General features: G+C 46.7%; 1 protein-coding gene across 1 annotated transcript in view; it reads left to right on the plus strand.

Annotated features, from left to right (window-relative positions):
- Positions 1 to 22515, plus strand: part of LOC119964903 (astrotactin-1-like) — a 3158558-nt gene that overhangs the window by 2548961 nt on the left and 587082 nt on the right.

Below are 22515 nucleotides of genomic sequence, written 5' to 3' on the forward strand. Positions count from 1 at the left end.
TGCTCCTGCTGTGGATGATTGTCCGTGCGGTGAACCCCAGATTCTGACATCTTTCCTAAACTTAATATTCACTGAGGTGTGTGTTCCTGAGCTGGTTGAGGAGCAGGTGCCTGTCCTGATGCCTGTACAGGTGTGGAGCTCTCGTCTACTGCCTCACCTGGCTCCTCTCAGGGCTGAGGAGTAGTGCTGAGGCCTGAGTTTGTGTCCTCCCGCTCAGTGCCCGGCCTCTTCCTGGTAGCACCTGCAAGAGAGGGAGGAGAGTCCATATGACGTTTGACCCTCAGATTTTGTGCAGAATGGATGGATCCTTGCCAGGTGGACACCCATGTCCAAGCTCCCCGTCGCCAATCTCATGGTTCGGCCCCACACCTGTGAGCTCATATTCCCTTTCCTCAAACTTGGTGACAGACCTCAGATGTGGGCACCACTGCACCCCCCCCCCCCCCCCCCCCCCCCCCACCCCCCCGGCCCGCCAGTCTTCTGCCATTCTCTGCGGTTGTGATTATTCTTGTCCTGTTCAAAGAGAACAGAGCATGGGTTTGAGAGGAGTTGGATGTTGCATGCATTGGAACATTGCAATTCAGTTATTTTATTATACTTCACTTCATAAATATCCCACTTTTGTGTGGTAGGTCACCGCTGGTGCAAATTGTACAGGTGGGTTGTGGGCCAGCTCCCTGCAGACCTGCGGAGCACAACCATATGCACAGAGAAGGCTCACACAGGCATTTGCTTTATGGAGGTTGCTGATTCCCTTTGTACCAAAGCTCATTTACCCTCCTCCCCCTCTCCCCCTGCCCTTCCATGCAGTGCCCTATGTGTGTTGGAGATTAAAGGTCACATTGGTCACTTCACTGCCGAGTGGATTCACTGCAGTTGGGTTCTGAGGCATGACTATGCATTTGAAGCCCATATACCCTGGAATATTGGTATTGTTGTGATTTATGTGACCATCTGGTGAGATTTACCCTGGCAGAGCAAATAAAGTCTCCCTGCTTGGCCTCCTCCTCCCATCAGCTGGGAAATGTATATTCCCCCAGACCTGAACCAGGAGGATGTGCAAGGAGGCATCACTAAACTTAGGTACCGAACCCTCAGCCTCCCTTCCAGACATATCGGTGTCACTATTGAGTGGATGTCCGGGTCTTTTTAAAAAAGGGCGCCTGGACATGATGTTGTGCCATCCAGCCCACCCCGCCATGGAAGACACCACAAACACCCAGCTGCATAATTAATGAGGCTGGTATGAAAGATACCCCAGGGTCTCCCATCAACCTCCTCTGAGGGAAATACTCCCCTTCCCACCCCTGTCACGGAACTTAGTCCTGGGTGGGGGAATTTCACCCAAATAATTTGGCAGATTTTAAAAGCTTTGTGGCTAAAGATATATTTGTACAATAGATGTTTTCAATAAACGGTGCCACATTAACTTAATATGAATTACCGGTGTTATTATTTTTCACATTTCAAAATGGTGACCACACACTTTTATGTTTCATGGCGCATATATCAACACCATTTTTGGAAGGATGTTTGAAGGCTTTAAAGATCAAATTCCACGTTCCGTGGTAATCCGTACTCAGAGATGTAATAGAAAAATATCTAGAAAATCATACAAAGTTATCAGCATGAGTTTCAGAAGGGAATGTCATGCTTGACCAAATGTGAAATTTCTAAAAGACCTTTGATAAGTACACATATGACTAAGGTCAGAATATGTCGACTCAGGAGGCAAGTAGCAGAGTGGAAAGCTAACTGGCGCTCAAAACAGAACAGAGCGACATGGGTTAAACGGACTGGTGAAAGATTCTGGGACCACTGTCGTTCAGTGTTTATGTAAACAATTAGCATTTGGGAGATCTTATTAACACAGACGTAGACTGCGACAAAACTCAGGATTCATTAACTTCAACGTAGATAAGTGTGAGGTGATAAATAAAACAACGAGGCCTCATAATTCTTGGGCGAAAAATTGAATAGATTAAACAGAGCAACACCGGGATTGGGGAGTAAAAATACACAAATCATTAAAAGTATCAGTGTGGGTTAATGAGATGATAAAAGTACTGGCTTCATTTCCAGAGAAATAGTTATGAAAAGCATGAAGATAGAATTGAAAATAACTATAGTATTGTGAACAATTGTGGTTTCCATGTTATAAAAATGGATATAGATTGAGTGGAGAAAGGACGAAAGGGATTCACTAGGATGGCACCAGAACCAAGGGATCATACCTGTCAGATAAGATTCAAACAGTTGGGCCATTCTTCTCTGGAAAAGAGAAGATTAAAAAGGTGTTCAAGGTTGTGAAATGGTTTCATAGAGTTGGTATGAGGATGCACTTTTTAAAGGTAATGGGGGTGATTCTCTGGCCGTGTTGTGGCCGGCACAAATCCCGTTATATTGAGAGAATTCTGGGAGAGGCTGAAACAGGATTTATGCTCGGGGTTGAATGGTTTTCGATGACCATGGCCTGCTCTAGCTGGCATGATCAGGATCTCGCCCAGAATGGGCTAGAACCTGATCAGAGCTCATTTGCATACATTTCAATCTCATTGATGAGAAATCTACTGCGCATCGAGAAACATTTGGAAAAGAGGTAGAAATCTGCACCAGAAAACTACACAACTGAACAATGAACGCAATGTTAAATCATATCGGGACCAGTCAAAACATGTGACTGCATACTCCTTTCTTTTCTTGAAAATTAAAAATCCTTTAAGCTTCAAACTCTTACTTTGCCATCGATGCTGGTATGTGTGGGCCCAGGCAAAATGTATGTAATGTTTGAAAGGTGGTTGCAATCTACCTAGTTTTCTTTCGTTCAGGAAATTGTTTCAATAAATTTATTTTGTTCTTTGTTTAACCTAAGAAAACCCGCCTGGCTAATTCTTTACAACCTAAAATGTACATAGAATCATAGAATTCCTACAGTGCAGAATGAGGCCAATTAGCCTATTGGGTCTCAACTGATTCTCTGAAAGAGCACTGCACCCAGACCCACTCCCCCGTCCTATCTTTGTAACCTCACCTAGCCTGTTTTTTTGGAAACTAGGGGGGCAATTTAGTGTGGTCAATCCACCTAAACTGCACATCTTTGGCATGTAGGAGGAGACTGGAGCACCCAGATGAACCCCATGTAGACACAGGGAGGACATACAACCTCTACACAGGCAGTCACACAAGGTCGGAATTGAACCTGGGCCCTTGGCGCTGTGAGGCAGCAGTGCTAACTGTTGTGCCGGCAGGCATAATGGGGACCTTCCAGGAAAGCACATCATCTCTAATTTCACTAAAATAAACCCTGTTATGGTCAAACGTGGAGTGGGAGAATAAGGGAGTAGAACATAGAACATAGAACAGTACAGCACAGAACAGGCCCTTCGGCCCTCAATGTTGTGCCGAGCCATGATCACCCTACTCAAACCCACGTATCCACCCTATACCCGTAACCCAACAACCCCCCCTTAACCTTACTTTTATTAGCACACTACGGGCAATTTAGCATGGCCAATCCACCTAACCCGCACATCTTTGGACTGTGGGAGGAAACCGAAGCACCCGGAGGAAACCCACGCACACAGGGGGAGGACGTGCAGACTCCACACAGACAGTGACCCAGCCGGGAATCGAACCTGGGACCCTGGAGCTGTGAAGCATTTATGCTAACCACCATGCTACCCTGCTGCTCCTGCTACCCTGCTCATATGGTTGTAATAGAGAAGATGGGCGGGATTCTTTGATCCTGAGGCTAAGTGTTGACGCCGCCGTAATCGCCGTCGCGTTTCACGATGGCGTCAACAGGCCCCCAGGAGCAGTGATTCCAAGCCCCTCAGTAGGCCAGCACGGCACTGGAGTGACCCATGTCTCTCCAACTGCCGATACTGGCATCAAATGGGCGCCACGGGTCTGCCCATGTGCGTTGCGACCGGCGTCGTTGCGCATATGCGCGGTGGCTTCCTTCTCCGCGCTGGCCCCAACGCAACATGCCATAGGGCTACAGGGGCCGGCGCGGAGCAAAAGAGGCCCCCAGCCCGAGAGGCCGGCCCGCCGATCGGTGGGCCCCGATTCCAGGCCAGGCCACAGCGGAGGCTCCCCTCAGGGTCGGACCCCCCCCAACCAGGCCACCCCTGGAAGGATGCACGCAGAGGTCCCGCCGGGTAAGACTACACGTGGACGGCGCCGACAGGACTCGGATTTTTTTTGCGCCCACTTGGTCCAGCCCGGGCAGAGAATCACCGGGTGGGGGGGGGGTGGGCATGTAGAGCGGCTCTGTGCCAACCGTGCCAGCCATGGCGCTGATTCTCCGCTCTCAGGAGAATCGGTGGACCGGTGTCGGGGCGGCGTTGCGCGATTCGCGCTCGTTCCAGCGATTCTCCGGCCCGGCCTGGGCTGAGAGAAACCTGCCCGATGTTTTTACTTTTATGGGAGAAGATTGGAATTGGCAATTTAAAGACACTAAACTCAAAAGGCGAAGAAACTTTACCAGAGTGGCTAGAATGTGGAACTCTCTATCACAGGGAGTAGGGAGTTGGCAAGCAGAGATGAGCTGAGGGGGAAGTTAGACGAAACGTGAAGGGAAAATAAATAAAAGGACATGCCGAATGAATTTGGTAAGAAATAAAGAGAGGAGGTTCATGCAGAGTAAATAGCCTGACATGGGTCTGTGGATCAGACATTAAAAGGGATTAAGGAGATGAATTTGCAATTTTGGCACAATTCTCATTTTGAGCTCATGAACATACTGAGTGGTAATAGAAGGCAAAAAGTGCCAGATAAGTTCCTTTATTGCACTGTTCATGGGCCAAGAGGAACAGCAGTGTTGTCCCCACAGCCAACGAGCTTACGTCTGCAATATTAGTGGGCAAGGTGCTTTAATATACTGTTGGGTCGGGACTAACTAAAAACTGCTCTTACCTCGTTCAACAATTTATTCAATTCTGTTCTCCGTGCATTTGCTTCCGATCCCTCACAACATCTTCATCACAATGACAACTTCAGGCGGGCTTGGCACCTATTGTTTCCTGATCACCAGGAATACCTCCTGCATTCTGCCTTAAAAATAATCTTCTCCATTTCAAACTTAATTGGGACCCGCTTCCACTGCCAAGCTTCTTGGCTAACCTGAAATTGCACTTAGTAAAGGCCTGAGGGCGAACTTCCTGCAGCACATCAGAAAACTTGAGAGATGAACCATGCCTAAGACTATCAGTAAATCTACCTTTTTAGCTTGTTTTTACGTATTGCAATTATTCTTCTTCAGTTGCGTTGATCCTTGAAAGTGAACTGATATGATAGTAAGCAGAATAGCATTGGAGTTTCATGAAGGATTTCCAAAGATATTTTTATTCCCCATTTTTTTGATTTGATAACATTGTCACTGAACAGAGGAGCATGATTGAAACTTGATTGAAAATAGTTGATGTGAAAAAGATTCACAGAAGCAGAACAAAAGCACTCTGCAAGCAGATAGAATTAAACATTGATTTTACGTTTCAAAGACCTGCTTTACAATGAGGATGGAAATGGTCCATTACCAGCACAGCCATATAAAAGTGGCAACACTAACAATACCACTAGCTGCGAATAACACTTCACACCAACTGTGTGAATAGGGTACTTGAGATTCAGAGAGATGCTGAGAGAGGGCTTTTTCAATGGTTGGTCAACAAATGTGGTGTTCACTTGCACAGAGATCTTGCCTCTTCAAAATGCTGACACTCTCTTTTGGAGCCCAGAGCAGTTTTAATGTGTTTCATTAATTATACTACCCTGTGCGTTTAAGCTGTAAATGTTGCCAGATTGCGAGAGGCTGCTCTCCCCTTTGAGAGTGAGTTGGCTGGTGGTGATTCAACCTGACGGTCACCACACCTCAGTTGAGGGACAAGGTGAGAAGGTGCGGCCTTCATGAATGGCCTCAGCCGGTATGGGAATTGAACCCGCAGTGTTGGCATCGCTTCGCATCACGAACCAGCCATCTTAGCCAACTGGACTAACTGACCTCTCCTTTAAAATATTGTGTGTCTAAACAAACTCTTATCTCCAGCCTGAGTTCTGAGGAGTGTAGAGGAACAGAGAGAACTTGGGGTTCATGTCCACAGATCTCTGAATGTTGCCACTCAAGTGCATAGAGCCGTGAAGAAGGCCTATAGTGTGTTGATGTTTATTAACAGGGGGCTTGAGTTTAAGAGCAGTGGGGTTAGGCTGCAACTGTACATGACCCTGGTGAGACCACACTTGGAATATTGTGTGCAGTTCTGGTCACCTCACTATAGGAAGGATGTGGAAGCATTGGAAAGGGTGCAAAGGAGATTTACCAGGATGCTGCCTGGTTTGGAGGGTAGGTCTTATGAGAAAAGATTGAGGGAGCGAGGGCTTTTCTCTTTGGAGCGGAGGAGGGTGAGAGGCGATTTAATAGAGGTTTATAAGATGATGAGGGGGATAGGTAGAGTGGACGATCAGACTATTTCCTCGGGTGGATGTAGCTGTTACAAGGGGGCATAACTATAAGGTTCAGGGTGGGAGATATAAGAAGGATGTCCGAGGTAGGTTCTTTACTCAGAGAGGGGTTAGGGTGTGGAATGGACTGCCTGCTGTGATAGTGGAGTCGGACACTTTAGGAACTTTCAAGCGGTTATTGGATAGGCACATGGAGCACACCACAATGACAGGGCATGGGACAGCTTGATCTTGGTTTTGGACAAAGCTCGGCACAACATCGAGGACCGAAGGGCCTGTTCTGTGCTGTACTGTTCTATGTTCTATGTTATATTTGTTCTGTTTCTCACATGCAACAGCACAGACCAGCCGCAAATCTGGTCAATTCACCAGTACCTTGGCATGCTTTATGTATGAGAAAAGACTGTGGCTATCAAAGTACTTTTTTAATGGGTACATTGCAAGAACGCCTTTCTACCTTTGTCCAACATCCAAAAGTCCATGCTTGAAAAAACTGTACATTGTCTGTAAGTCACGAGTAGGGGACGGGGTTCTCTCAGTCCGGGGCTGGGCCGGAGAATTCCCCCAACCGACGCGAATCACACCTCGCCGCCCCGACGCCAGCACGCGATTCTCCACAGAACGGAGGATCAGCACCATTGGCGCTGGTATAGTTGGCGCAGCGCCAGTCGGGGGCCACTTTACGCAGCCGGCCCGCCGATTCTCGGCCTGGGATGGCCCGAGCGGCCGTCATAAAAAAGCGAGTCCCGCCGGTGCCATCCACACCTGCTCTCAGCTGGCAGGAAATCAGTGTGGAAGGGTTAGGGGGGCGGCCTGTGGAGGGGGAGAGGGGTCCGACCCCGGGGGGGGGCCTCCGATGTGACCTGGTCCGCGATCGGGGCCCACCAATTGGCAGGCCGGCCCCACTGGCTGGCGGCCTCCTTTCTTCCGCGCCGGCCCCTGTAGTCCTTTGCCATGTTGCGTCGGGGCTGGCACGTTGAAGGAAGCCACTGCGCATGCGCGCGTTGGCGCCGGTGCCACAGGATCCCGCGGCGCCTGTTTGACGCCGGGATCAGCAACTGGAGCGACGTGAACCGCTCCAGTCCCATGCTGGCCCCCTGTAGGTGCCAGAATTGCTGATCTTGAGGCCGTGCTGATCGGGAAACGCGACGGCGTTTCCGACGGCGTAAACACTTAGCCACAGGATCACAGAATCCCGCCCAGGTTTCATGGCTGATTTCCCCACTCCTCATCCTCTGGACACTGAAACTCTTTGACTGCCACTGACATCCCAGCAACTCAACAGAGGTCAAGTAACTCAGCAAACATCTGTTGGATGGTCCTGCAATAGTTCCGGGGGACCGGATGGCTCATTACATTGCTTAACCCCGCAAGGGGGCAGGCACGATTCTCACTGGTGCTAAACCCAAGTTCAACAGGGCCATTTAAAGTCCAAACATATCCAATTGTGGCTGTTACATGGTCCTTAACTTGCAGAGTGGAAGTCATGAATTAACAGAGCAGATAAAAACACGCTTGAAGTGTGAATAAGGGTTGCATAACTGTCATGATCCAAAGTTTTTCTTTTAAATGCTCCACTCTTTAAACTTAGAAACAACAGACTGCAGCTATTAGTGAGAATGTTAAAACCCTTTTGTTGAACTGTTTTGATTGAAAGATTTAAAAAAAACATCTGTTCATGCAGCTTCAATAGAGCTGTTTGATGACATCTCCTGAAGAGCTATGATTATGTCATTCTGAATGTTTGGCTGAGTTTCAAAAGCTACAATTATCTCAGCAGCTTTTTCAAAATTCACAGTTTAATTGACAGCTAAAGAGTCTGTTAAAAGATTTGCTGTTTTTGATGTGGTTACAGATTATAAATTTGTTTTTCACATTAATCATTTGAGGAGACTTAAAAGCATAGAATGGATTTTATGAATGGATTTTATGTGAGATGGACGTGAAAGATACTTTTGGTAGGAGTAATCATAATTAGTTAGATTTGGCATAATTATGGAAAAGGACAACAATAGACAAGGAATAAAAGTGAATGGGAGCTGCATTAGAATTTTAGAAATTTATGTTTTTACCATCTCCACATGGCTCCTGAGGCTTGCTCATGATGGGTACTAGGTGAGTGGCTATGGAGGTGGTATGGCAGATTATGAGGACCCAAAGGGATTTGAGGCAGTCTGAAGGCTAGTGGGCCAAACAACTTCTAAAATCGAACTGGTATGAAGCCCTGAAGGACTGAGGGGACTTTCCATTCCGCCTCAGCCCTTGCCCAACCCCTGGTCACCCATGCTTTGTTTCTGGGATTGGCAGGCCTGAGGCTAACCTGAACCCTGTACCAAAGCAAAAATCAGGCGTTTTGAAATACTGTTTACTGGAGCGGACCCAGCGACTCAGCAAATTTTCCATGCAAGCTATAAATTGCTTTGAAAAAGTTCCCCTGGATGCATTTTTAAGAATTCAGCGCCATTTCTGTATGTTCAGATCTACCCTGAATTCCTTTTAATTATCAGAGTTTAGAAATTCAGTTTACTTTAACTTGGAGTTCCGCAATGTGACAAGACTCACAGGCTGCTGCTAATCAAGGATTTGTGAGTATTTATTCATGTAAACATGGCCAACTGCTCGGCATTTAGCTATGTCATCTCTTATTACTAGCTGTACTTCAGTAGCTATTTGCCCCCTCAGTTACTTTGGGTGTGATTTAGCGGATTTGAGGTAAATTCTGCTCAACAGCACATTTAGACCCCGCCTATGCCACTCATTCATTTCCTGCAGGAAGACAACTCATGGATCAGGATTCTATTTTTAAAGGGCAGCCCCATCATTTGACCCCTTCCCCCTCACCGCGGCCTCAAGAACCCCCCATTTCACTCAATTTACTGCTTCAGGGGTCCTTGAACCTCCCTCACCCCACCTCTTCTGGACAAGGCCCCTTGGGCCCAGTCCCTGGCATCTGGGCACCTGGCTCCATGGCATTGCCAACCTCGTACCTAGTAGTGCCCAGGTGCCATGGGGTGTTCCAGGGTGCCAACCTGCCCTGTCCGCGACCACCCTGGGTGCCTCAACTCCTCAGGGAGACCCCCTGATGTGCCATCATGATTGGTTCACGGCTTTGTGAACCAGTACCAAACGGCGCCTTGTTGAGGCCTCGCTGGGGAAGCCGGTGAATCCCGGGCCCCAGCCGAATTGGGCGAACAGCTCATTTAAATATGTACTTTTGGATCTTTCCAAGCAGCACCAATCTTTGGACCCCCTCCTCCGTAGCCTCAAGACACCCCCATCTCACTCAATTTACTGCTTCCAGGGTCCTCGAACCATTGAATCTCGCGAGAAGTTTTGAATGTCGAGATTTCCAATGGAAGTCTCTCGCAAGAGTCAGCAGCCTCGACTCGACACCAAGTTGAGCATGATGAGGCCGCTGAATCATGCCTTTGCAAGTCTTTCTGTTTTAAATAGCCTGAGAGACAAAAGTTGCAATCTTTCAGCCTTAAAAGAGATAGGAGCACACCATCAGACCGCATCTGAGGCTGCTTTCAAATTTCACTTTGTCCAACTCGGATCTGTATCACACAATAAATGCATATGATGCGCAGTCAATCCTTGCATACCTGTCCAGAAATCAAGTGTCATAAGCACGAAAGAGTGATTTCCTCAGTGTGCTAAGTGAAATGAAAACCTGTTTTTTATGAGGAATGGATTGTAATTTTGCGACACATATCTCAAAGTGATCTTCTCCTGTGATGTATTACCAAATGCACGCTACATTGGATTGGATTAGAAAAATGCAATGCAATTGATGTCATGTGTTTATACTTTCTCATGAATTTGACATAGATCCTCACAGGAGAATAAGTTAGGGTGGAATAATGGCTTTAGAGGGGGAATCTTGAAACAGTGAGAGGCTGGGTAGCAGGATTTATTTTGGGACCACTGCATCTCAAAATCAATCTTAGTGACCTGTATGATTGGATTATATTCATGATTTAGTGAGCGATAACAAATCATCGAGAAAATTGAATATTATAATTTGATGAAGCAAAACAATGTATGAAATGAATATCATATAATTTACAGTGCAGAAGGAGGCCATTCGGCCCATCGAGTCTGCACCAGCTCTTGGAAAGAGCACCCTACATATATGCCTTGAGCTTGAGATTCTTCCCCTCAAGTGCTGATACAGACAACAAACCCAGAACACAATGAGATTGGGAGTGATAAGATGGGGATGTAGCCAGACTTTAGGTTTTGTGGTATGCGTGTGGGCCAATGGAATCCGTTGAATTAAGGTTATAGTTCAAAGTATGTCGATTAGGATATTGGGGGAAATTAAGGTTTTGAATTTTAGATCTCCCATGTGTATCTTTCAGCTGCATTTCGCTACAATCTCAGCTGATGTTACTACAGAGCAGGTCAGATCTCAGGGTGGAACCTGGCTTGATAAGTCCTAATTTTTAGTTTTTTTATAAATCACTGACGACTGAACAGAGTCAGAGATTGCCGATACTTTTTAACAAAAGAATAAAACAAGATGAACTGAAATATATGACTCCTTCACCCCAATAAATCTTTACAGATATATGTAGAATTATAAGTTACAAAATCCATCTTATGCTCTAATGTTCATTGTAAATACACAGTACACAATCCATGTGAACCAATGGACAGACTGGTCAGATGCACCACTAACTGAAACCAAGTGGGAGATGCCACCCAATTTATGGGTTTCTCATCAATTTCTTGTCACACTGTGAACCAACTCATATCACTGGAACTCAGCCTTTAACACAAGGGTTTGCAATCTCTGCTCTCAAAGAATATACCTTGGATTTCTTCACTCACAATGCTTTTTCTCGGATGACTTCACCAAGAATCCACCTCCAAGGTTTTAACCTCTCCTTCCAATGTTCCTCTACCCTGGAGTGCCATGTGCATTCAAGCTTCTCCGTCCATCCAATAAAGCCGGATACCCAGCCATACTAACAGAACACTTTTGCTTTAAAGGCACATAGTAAGGAGTCACTAACTTTTGGGTCTCCTTGGAACTTTGGGTTTTTGCAAGCCTGTATTAATCCAGGTCTGCACCTTGCAATCTGTCTTTTAACTTGGAGCCTCTGCTCCTTACTCTTTATTTACAGGACATTTTCCAGATCCCTGTTCTTTCCTTTTGATGAGAAAGTCTTCTTGGTGCCTCCTTCACACCCTCTCTAGTCTTTTTTGAGCTTTTTGTTCTTTGGTTTGGGACCTGCTCTCTGCAGCCTCCCTTCACGTCTGTTCCAGCAGATTCTGTCAAAAGTTGCTTACTTCTGTGTTACATTATTTCAACTGAATGAACTGCTTTTGCTGCCTATGTGTGTGCTTCTGTTAATAGGCAACAGTCCAGTTTTTTATACTCAGTGTTTGCTTTAAAGTTGCAAAACCTCATTAAAAATGCAGGCATCTCTTAATGCGAAACTAAACTCCAGTTTCCTTAACACCCAAGTGCAGAAATACAAATTAAGCTTAAACTTCAAGCTTTATCTTATTCCCAACAAATGCAAATATAACTTACTTAAAATGATCTCTGTTTCCAAAAATATACTGATAACAATTCTAATTGGATTGAAATAATTAAAATTAAATTGTGACGACACTGCAATTTATTCATGATACAGTTGATGAACTAGATAAAGTAAAATTACAACATGGAATTCAGTTTTTAAGAAAATAATTGAATATTTTCATAGCACTCAATAGTTTTGGATGAAAACAATTTTGATGAAGAAATTTCCGATCTAAGTTTGTACAAATGATCAGTGTTTATTTAATTGAAATACCTGTGCAAAGCCCAGTATTAATAATAAAATTAACATTTATGCATGCATTTAACAAGCCTGCAGATATGACACGGAGATGTTTGGCACATGCTTATAGAACTATTTAAGGCTGTTCATCAGCCATGAACAATGGCGTTTCTTCACCAGGAGTGGGACCACCTGGGCAAGAAATGATCTGGAGCAATTAGACAAACCATGTTGTGTCATGTTGTATATCTATGGTGTGGAGGAAAATAGGCATTCTTACCTGTACGTAATAATGAAGATCAAAGCTTGTGGCACAGTGGTAATGTCCCTACCTTTGGACCAGCAGTTTCAGGTTCAAATCTCTCTTCAGAATTTGTTGGCCATGGAAGTTGTGTCATAATGTGGCCAAACAGGTTGATTGTCAGTCTGTAAATCCTTTTGCTACATCTCCAGCAGGCAGTACAGCAGCAGAGCTTCCTGTTCAATGGCAGCCCACTGCAAACATAACCATGGAGCAATCACCAGAGGTCCATGATTGCCAACACCCTTCCAGGACATGGAACCTGAAGTCAGAGAGAAAGCGATGACAATAAAAGAAAAAGAAGATAATGAAACTTAAGTCAGAAAACACAAAATGCACAGAATCTGTAAAGAGAAGGAGAGATTTGCCTATGAATCATGAATTAGAGTTAACATTAAAATAAACATTCTGAGATGAATAGAGAGGTGAAGGATGTAGGACTGGAAAACAAAAGATTTTCCAGTCTGTGGAGACAGTGGAGTAATTAGTGGTACGGGATTCTATAATTGGGAGACAGATAACATCCTTTGTGATCATGAGTGAGAGTCCCGGATGGTGTGTTGCCCTCTTGGTGCCGGCTTGAAAAGATACTGGAGAGGGAAGGGAGGATCCACTTGTTTGCCTCCATGTTGGCAGTAACAGCATTGGCAAGGGAGCCACCAAAGTGGCTGCTTGCGGCACCATCTTGATTCCTCGGCATGCCTCTGCCTGCCAGAGCCAATCTTGCTGCCAACTCTTCTCCCCTGTTCTGTCCCCTGTCTGTTCTGTGTTCCACCCTGTCTGTTCTGTGTTCCCCCCTGTCTCTCCTGCCCCCCACCCCTTCCTTCTCCCCTTCCCTGTTCCACCCCTCTGTGTTCCCCCTCTCTACCACTGTGTTTCCCGCCCCCCCCCCTTTGGCTAGGCGCTCCCTCTCTCCCGAGAGCTGTGCCGCGTCCCCCCTTACTACCTGTCTTCCCGTGCTAGCTCTTCCTGCCAGCAGGACATCGCCAGAAGGGAAGTGTGACATGCAATGCAGTCTCGGTTTCACTTTTGCTTTTGAACAGAGCGCACACACACTGTCAGAACTGGATGCAATACTCCATTTGAGGCTGAACTATTGTCTTATACAAGCTAATCATGACCGCCTGACTTAAGTTTCATGATAGACCGCACACTATGTCCCTATTAATAAAGCCTACAATATGTATGTTTTATTAACAACTGTCTCAACCAGCTTCAATGACTTGTGTATAGGTGCACCCAGGTCCCTATGCTCCTGCACCCACTTCAGCATTGCGCTCTTTATTTTCTATTCTCTCTCCGTGCTCTTCCTACCAAAATGAATTAGTTCACATTTATCCTCATTGAACTTCATTGCTATAATCCCTTCTATTCTGTGAATAACTTCCTCACAGGTCTGTTGTGTGACACTATATCAATTGTTTCTTGGAAGTCCATCAACAACATCATAGCCTTCATTAACCATCTCTGTTGGCCTTTTCAAAATTTCCCAGCTAGTTGGTTATTGATTTCCCTGAAAAAAGCCATGCTGGCTTTCCTTAATTAACCAGCATTTGTCAATGTGACTATTAACGTTGTCGTTTTGAGGTAATATACCTTGGCTGCGCCCGAACCATTTCTTCATTGAAGGGAGCCCATTGTTTAGCTACCATTTTACCTGTCAACCTTTGGTTTAAATTTATTCGGCCCAGATCTGTTCTTATCTAATTGAAGTTGGCTTTTCTCCAGTTAAAAAGACTTACTCTCAATTGTCATTTGTCCTTTTCCATAGTCAGTCTAAACCTATTGGACAACAATCAATGTCCCCTGAATGTTCTCCTATTGACACTTGATCCGCTTTTCCCACCTCCTTCCCAAGAACCAGGTTTAGCAATACCTAATTTCTCATTGGAAGGAAACATACTACTCTGGAAATAATTCCTGACTACACTCGAGGAACATTCACACTACTATTATCCCAGACCAGAATTCTTTGTCCATTCGCTGGTGGCGGGATTCTCGAGTCACGCTGGCAGTGCATCCTCGAATGGCTCGCCGCCTCCCACTGTGAGAAACAGGCAGCTGGGAGGCCAGAGAAACCCAACCCCACTCTCAATTTGGATAATTAAAGTTCCCCATTATAACTTTGTAATTTCCTTGTGAATTACTTTCTCTCCATCCTTCCTCGTAAATGGTGGCCTACAGATTACACCGACCAATGTAATTGGACCTTTTCGTTCTTTCGCTCCAGCCAAATTGATTCCGTCCTTGGTCCTGCTGGGATATCTTCTTTCTCCAGCACTGCAATGCTCTCCTGGTCAATACTGTCAATCCTCGCCTCTTTTCTTTCTTCCCTATCTATTTTCCACACCTTCGATCCTAGGCTATTTAACACCCAGTCCTAATCTTCTTTGAGTCATCACATCACATTTGCACATGGCAATCCACACCTGTACCTTACCAATCTTATTTACCACACTCTGTGCATTCACATACAGGCACAGAAATCCTGATTTAAATGTAATTACTTTTTCCCTTTACTCTTGGCCCACCTATTAACTTACTATTCCCCATGCTAGTGCTATCTATCTTCCTTCTGTACACCTTGGTATTCCTCTCTGATATTATTTCTTGGTATTTCACTGTAAGATCCAGGAAAATGACCACAAGGGCACAATAATGGAAATGAACAAGAAGGATGCAATAACTTACTCTGTACACTCTCTATTCCCCAAAGAGTCTCCCACGCCTGGCCCACACTCGGGCAGGGGTATTTATGTCCCAGGGTATCCCAGGTTAAGTGTGTAGCCCTGCCCCTCATCGGGGGATATCATACTCAGGTGAGGCCACAGGGAACATGATAGTACAGACCCCATGGCCTTGGGTTGAGTTATAAACACCTCCCCCCCCTCCCCCCCCCCCCCCGCCCCCAAGTCCGACACGTCGTCCATTTCAAGGTCTGGAGGGGCCAGTTCTTTTGTGCACTTTTCCCGGGGCTGCCTTTTGGCTGTCCATTGCATCAGGTCCAGCGATGTATAGCATGTTGGGGAGTGGCGTTTTGGGGTTGATCGCCTGAGTGGGTGCTACCATTTTGGGTCTGGCGGTTGCCACTGATCCACAGCAACCTCGGTCAGTTGAGCCTCTATGTTGGACTCTGTTGTCGGCGTCCCACGTTTCGGAATTGTGGGGCATGTCACCCTCAAGCAGGGACGTGGCGGTTGACTTGGAGGAAGAGGTACCACTGATCTGGGAGCTCTGGGCGGTTCACGTAGACCTCTGGGGTGTGGCTGTGGAGGACATCCACATGCTTGTTTCAGTCCTTCCCTTGCACCCATACCAAGTAAGAGACAAGTCCCGACCACTGGATCCATAATGCCCCATCTGTGAAATTCCATACATCAACCATGTCGCCCATAGCAACTTCCTGGACGGGTCTAGTTCGCCTCGAGTCAGGGGGTTCCTGCCTGTTAAACCTTCTCCCCAATATCAGGTGTGACCGATGTCCCATCAACAGCTTTGAAGGAGGAGCCATGGTGGTGGCATGTGGCGTGGTGCGGTAATAAAACAAAACCCGAGCCAAACAGGTCTCAAGGAGAACCCAGGTTCAGCTTCCACATTCCCAACTTGAAGGTCTGCACGCTCGCTTGGCTAAACCATTGGATGATGGGTGGTCCTCACATGGCGGACACCGTTCAGTCTCAAAAAATCCTCCAATCCCACCCTCATCGCCGGTGTAAAATCCAGGAAAAGTGACCACGAGGGAATAATGATGGATATGAACAAAAAGGATTTAAAACTTACTCTATACACTCTACTCCCTGAAAGGTTTAACGCGCCCAGCCCATACTCGGGCTAGGGGTATTTTTTGTCCAAGGGAACATAATAGTACAGACCCTGCGGGCTTGGGTCTGGTAATAACACCCACACCCCCGACCAATTTAACTTAAACCCTCTCCAATAGGATCAGCAAGTCCCACTAGGAACAAAGTTCTGGCTTCATTTTAATCTTTATTATTGTCACAAGAAGGCTTGCATTAACACTGCAATGACGTTACTGTGAAAATTCCCTCGTCGCCACATTCTGGGGGCGCCTGTTTGAATACACTGAGGGAGAATTCAGAATGCCCAATTCACCGAACAATTACGGGACTTGTGGAAGGAAACCGGAGCACTGGAGGAAATACACGCAGACACGGGGAGAACGTGCAGATTCCATCCAGACAGTGACCCAAGCCGGGAATCGAACCTGGGATTCTGGTTCTGTGAAGCAACAGTGCTAATCACTGTGCTCCCATTGATGCAAATCCATCTGGCTTATACAAGTCCCATCTTACCCCAGAGCTGGTCCCAGGGTACTAAGAAGTGCAAATTCTCTCTCCTGCACCATCTTTCCTGCCATGCAATCACTTGTTTTATCTTCCTATTTCTGTACTCACTTGTGAGGTTGTGGTATTCAGAGTAATCCAGCGATTGCTACTTTTGAGGTTTTGTTTGCAAATTTCCTGCCGCGCTGCCTAAATTCTGACTGCAGGACAGCATTGCTCATTCTGCCAATGTTGTTTGTACCAATGTGGATCACCACCATTGGCTATTCACCCTCCCCCTCAGGGTGCTCTACAGTTGCCCAGAGACATCCTTGCCCCTGGCACCAGGAAGGTAATACACCATCCTGGATCCATGTGAATAGCCATAGAAATGGCTATGATTTCCCCTGCATCAGCTATCACCTTAACTGGCCATTAATTATTTGAATTGGTTGCAAACCCCATGTGAAAAGATACCCCGCTGCCGGACCAGTTAAGGACGGCAGATTTCCTTCCCTAAAGGGACATTAGTGAACCAGATGGGTTTTTAAAACAATTGTTTCATGATCATCATTCGATTCTTTTTGAATTGAAATTCCTCCATGTGCTGTGGTGGGATTCAAACCCATATCCCCAGAGCATTGCCCAGGGTCACTGGCTTTCTCAGTGAATGACAATACCACTACATCACCGTCTCCCCTCAAAATAATTGAAAAGATAAAGAGGTCAAGTTCACATGGGCAGAACGTCAGCGATTAGGTGAAACAAAGCGGCAGAAAGTGATTAAAAATCTGAACGAGATTGTCCCAAAAATATTGGAAGAGACGGTTCAAGGGAGGGTGCATGAATTCAAGTTTGGGTAACAAGGCAAGCTTCCAGAGTTTGGATTTTGACTTTGATATGGGGATGAGAATGGATGTGAGCGGGCATGTAATCTTGCACTGCTGCTCAGCGCGCCAGTTTGCCAGCACCATTCCGCCCACCGAGTTATTTTGTTGGTGGCTGAATGACTACTGGCTGTTTTGTTATGCTCTTGGCGTAGCATAAGCGGCTTCCTTGATGTGCACTCTGACAAAGGAAGATTCAGACATGGAGATAACTTCAACACGTTTATTAAACTATTTACAATTCTCTTACTCGGGTTCGCCACTACTGTTTATCCTTCTATAGCTACTCAGACTGACTAACCAGTCTGCTACAATCCACGTGGTGGGAGTGATATTGAATCAACCCTGTGTCTCTGCTCACTGACTGTCTCCACTGGAAAGAGGAAGATCATGTGTGTTGTGTCCTTTATATATGGGTTGGTGTAATGCCCTCCTGTGGTCGTGTCACCTCTGTGTGTATCGTGAATGCCCATTGTCATGTCCTATCTAACTGATCTATTGGTTGAGTGTCTGGTGCTCCCTCTAGTGTCCAGCTAGTCTACATGTATTTACATTAACCCATTGTGTATTTACAGTGATGCATATCACCACACTGGCCACCAAGCAGCAGCTAGCTTGTTAAACTGATTCAAAGACCAAATTAAGGCAGAATGATTAGAGGCTTACTGTCGCAAATACAAAACTGTTCAGAGAAGCCCTCTCAGTGGCAGACTAATGGGGCTAATGCTTCAGAATGCCTTCAAAGTACCTTCATCTACCTGACCACGGCTGCAGGCAAACACCATCTGGTGGAGAGATAGCCCAGCCACTGTAACCATGTTTAAATTTTGAGTTTATTAGTTTTGCTGAGGGGGCGTCTCAACGTGGAAGTGTGCCCACTTCTCTTTCTTTCTACCTCATTCTTGTTTGCAACGTCAGATTGCGGTTTCTTCCTTGCCTGAGTACCTCCGCAGCTTCAGGAGCCATATGCCACCCTCAGTTGGGTTTTGGGCATGCCCTCTTGGTCACAGATTGGCCAATTGAGGCAAAATCATTGCCATGTGCCTATTCCCAGCATCGTGCAGATTGGGATCACCGTTTTCCTCTTAATGTCTGGATCTTGACTCACGATGCAAAACCTTGATCACGCCTCCAAATAATCCTTCAAAGGAAAATTGTTCAAAATGGTTGATTTTATGTGTGATAGTTGGTTTTATCGGCTTGCTTAATGATTTGTGCATAATTCTCTTTGTCAAGTGTATTTATTACACTTCGGGAGTTAATTTTACAACCATGTAGCTTAGGAGAGATATGACCACTGACAAAATGTCAGAATTCATTGCAGTGAGGAAATTGCCTTTCTTGTTCCTTGATTACATAATACTGAATGCAAATTTTCCATGAAGCCTTTGCATTATTTATTGCTTTGCAGGCAGTCTAACATGTGTGATTGTCCACCTAAGAAACTCCATGTCACTGGTCATGGGTCCGGTGGGTCCTTGCATGGCTAATGGACCCAATCCTAGAGCCGCATCTCTGACAATAAACTTGGCAGTTGGTTTTGGGAAGTGGATTTGGTCCTTGGATTCAATATCACGGGAATTCTTTTCTCAGGCTCCTTTTCCAATCTTCGTTGGGTGTTCTCAAAGGATTGTATCTCTTCAGTCTGGAGGTTCCTCCAGGTAGGTTCCTTCTGAGCAAGTGTTCCCACGCATTGACATCCATGTTGCATTTGACGGATGGCGGAGCTCAAAGGGGTAGCATGCACGTGGAGGCTCTCCATTACAATCAAAAATAACTTTTAAGTATAACAATTGAAATATTTTGAAAAGTTCAGAACTTTGTATAAGGCACTTCTCAAAGTACTGGACAAGAAAGAAAAAGGAAAAAGGACTAGAGGGTGAGCAAAAAGTGTAAGAGCAGACACAGTGCCAACATCGGGGGTGGCCCCCGCACTGATGCCGGAAATTCGGGCTGATCAAAGAAGAACCCCGTCTTCTTGAAGGTGTTTTTATTTTTTTTCTCTTTCCCCTCATGTTGACTCCTCCCTTGGGTGTTCATTCCTCTCACTCCTCACTCAGTGGAGAATTTGTTTTCTTGTTTCACCTTGTTTTTGGGTTTTTTTCGTGGGCGGGAGGGAGGCCTCTTTTTTCAGTGCGGACTACGTTTTCATGGTTAATCTCTTTTTTGTTTCTTTTTCTTGGGCAGGAGGGCTCTTTTTATTTCAGAGGGGGTTTGGTTTTCTTGGTTCACCGCTCTTTTTCACGTCTTTTTTTTTTCTTGAGTTTGTCTTTTTTCTCTTTTGCTTTCTTTGTTTCTTTGCTTCTCTTTCCGTGCCCCCCGCACCTTTTCTTTCACTTTTTCTTTCCTCTTTTTCTCGCTCTCCTCCCACAGCACCGTGAAACGGTCACCTGTTTTTTTTTTAAACTCACCAAAACTCCCATCGATCTGTTCCCCAAACACGAAGAACACGGGAGACGAAAGAAGGATAAATAAAATGATGGGAAAACGCCTGGCTGGAAGCCGCATGGGGACCAGTAGTGGAAGGGGTCTGGAGCGGAGGCAGTCAGACGAGCAGGCCAGCGCATGACGCAGTGGAGTGCAAGTCTCACCGGAGCGAAAACGGCGGAACAGCCAAGTACAAAACCCTTCATTACCGGGAGGGAACTGGACGGTGGCATCCTTCCCAGAGGCAATGTTTGCTGAAACTTTGGTGCAAATACAGATTGCTCTGAGCAGGGTCGAGAAGAAACTGGAGGCCCAGGAAGCCACCATCAAAGACCTTGAAAGAACCGGAACCGACCAAAGTGACCGGATCATGGCACTGGAAAAGGAGGTGGAGAGACTGGTCGCAACACAAGGTAACCTGAGTGGGTAGGTCGAGGACAAGGAAAATCGGTCAAGGATCCTGCGGATCGTGGGCCTACCAGAAGGAACCGAAGGCAGAGACCCCACGAACTACGTGGCCCAAATGCTGGGCAACCTGGTGGGAAGGAAGACCTTCCCTAACCCAACAGAAATCCCCCCCCCCCCCCCCCCGCCAACACAATCCGACTGGTGAACTATGAACCGCCACCCGAGTGACCGCCGCAGGTGGAAGAGGGTGGCCCTATACGTGCAGACGAGGGCAACAGCAGAAGGAAGGCAGAGGAACAAGCACAGGGCAAGTAGGGGAAAGAACAGACAGAAACCACAGAGAGTGAGTGGGAGGACAGTGGGATAGTAACGAGCGTGAGAGCTAGCGCCAGGAGTATGCAGCAGATAGAGGCCGCGGCTGGCCCCCAACAGGGGTGACAGCGCCTGGCGGGGGTGTATGGAAACAAGCAGCGGGGGCGGAGAAGCAAATGGGAAAGAGAGCTGCGGGAAGGGGAATGGGAGAGGGGGGGACGGGAAGCGGGGGTCATGGGGAAAGGGACAGGAACGGAGCAAAACAGATAATATGGCTACATAGGGCCGCAACCAGGGGTCCGGAACAAAGAAGCACTGCAGACAACCATCCAGTGTGATCTCTGGGCGAAGGGAGATCCTGGAGTACAGGGGCCCACCCATGTGGTTGATGCACTGTTGGCGGCCGGTAGTACTTGTCAACGTGTACTCTCCCAACTGGGACGACGCGAAATTCATTAAAAAGACCATGGCGGAAATCCCTGACATAGACACACATCGACTGATCATGGGGGCATACTTTAACTGTATACAGGACCCACAGACAGACAGGTCGAGCCCCAGAACGGGGAAGACCTTGAACATGGCGAAGGAACTTGGTCACTTCATGGGGCAGACGGGGGCGGTGGACCAATGGAGGCTCACCCATCCAGGGGAGGAGGAGTTCTTGTTCTTCTCCCCAGTACACAACGTATACTCGAGGATTGACTTCTTTGTGGTCGGAAAATCGGTGCTTGGCGCTGGTCAAGGTGGAGTACTCTGCAATCGCAATCTCTGACCACGCTCCACATTACATGGATGTGAGGTTGGAGACAGGCAGTACCCAATGTCCCACATGGAGTTTGGACGCTGCCCAAATGGCCAACAAGGCCTTCAGTGAGAGGGTATCACAGGCCATAGCGGAGGACACGACAAACAACCAAAACGGGGAGGTTTCACCCTCCATGTTCTGGGAGGCGCTAAAGTCCTTGATTAGAGGGGAAATTGCCTTTAAAGTACAAAGTGATAGAGAGGGGAGATCGGCTAAGCAGCAGCTGGTTAATTCCATACTGGGGGTAGACCGTAAATACTCCAAGGCCCTGACCGTAGAGGTCTTTGCGGAGAGGAAAAAGCTACAAATGAACTTTGACCTGCTCTTCATGACAAAAGTAGTGCACCAATTCCGGCTGACACGTTGGACCCTTTACGAACACGGAGACAAAGCCAGCTACCTGATGGCGCACCAGCTGAGAAAGCAGGCAGCCATCAGAGAGATTGCGCAAATCAGGGACAACTGAGGCATGTTAGAAATGGACCCAGGCAAGGTTAACAAGATGTTCGAGGACTTTTACCGGGGATTGTACACCTCAGAGCCCACACCAGGGGACTCAGGGATGAAACAGTTCCTCGATGGACTGGACATGCCAGTCATCGGGAGGACAATAAATGGGGCCTGGGAGCACCGCTAGAACTGGGAGATATCATGGAGAGTATAAACTCTATGCAGGCGGGGAAGGCACCGGGACCAGACAGGTTTCCGGCTGACTTCTACAAATCATTCGTGACAGCACTGGCCCCGCACCTGCGGGAGATGTTCGCAGACTCACTGGCAAGGGGCACAAGCTTCAATCTTGCTAATACCTGAGAAAGACAAAGACCCGACTGAATGTGGTTCATACAGACCC

The sequence above is a fragment of the Scyliorhinus canicula genome, chromosome 4 (assembly GCF_902713615.1).
Source record: "Scyliorhinus canicula chromosome 4, sScyCan1.1, whole genome shotgun sequence".
Classification (NCBI taxonomy): Eukaryota; Metazoa; Chordata; class Chondrichthyes; order Carcharhiniformes; family Scyliorhinidae; genus Scyliorhinus; species Scyliorhinus canicula.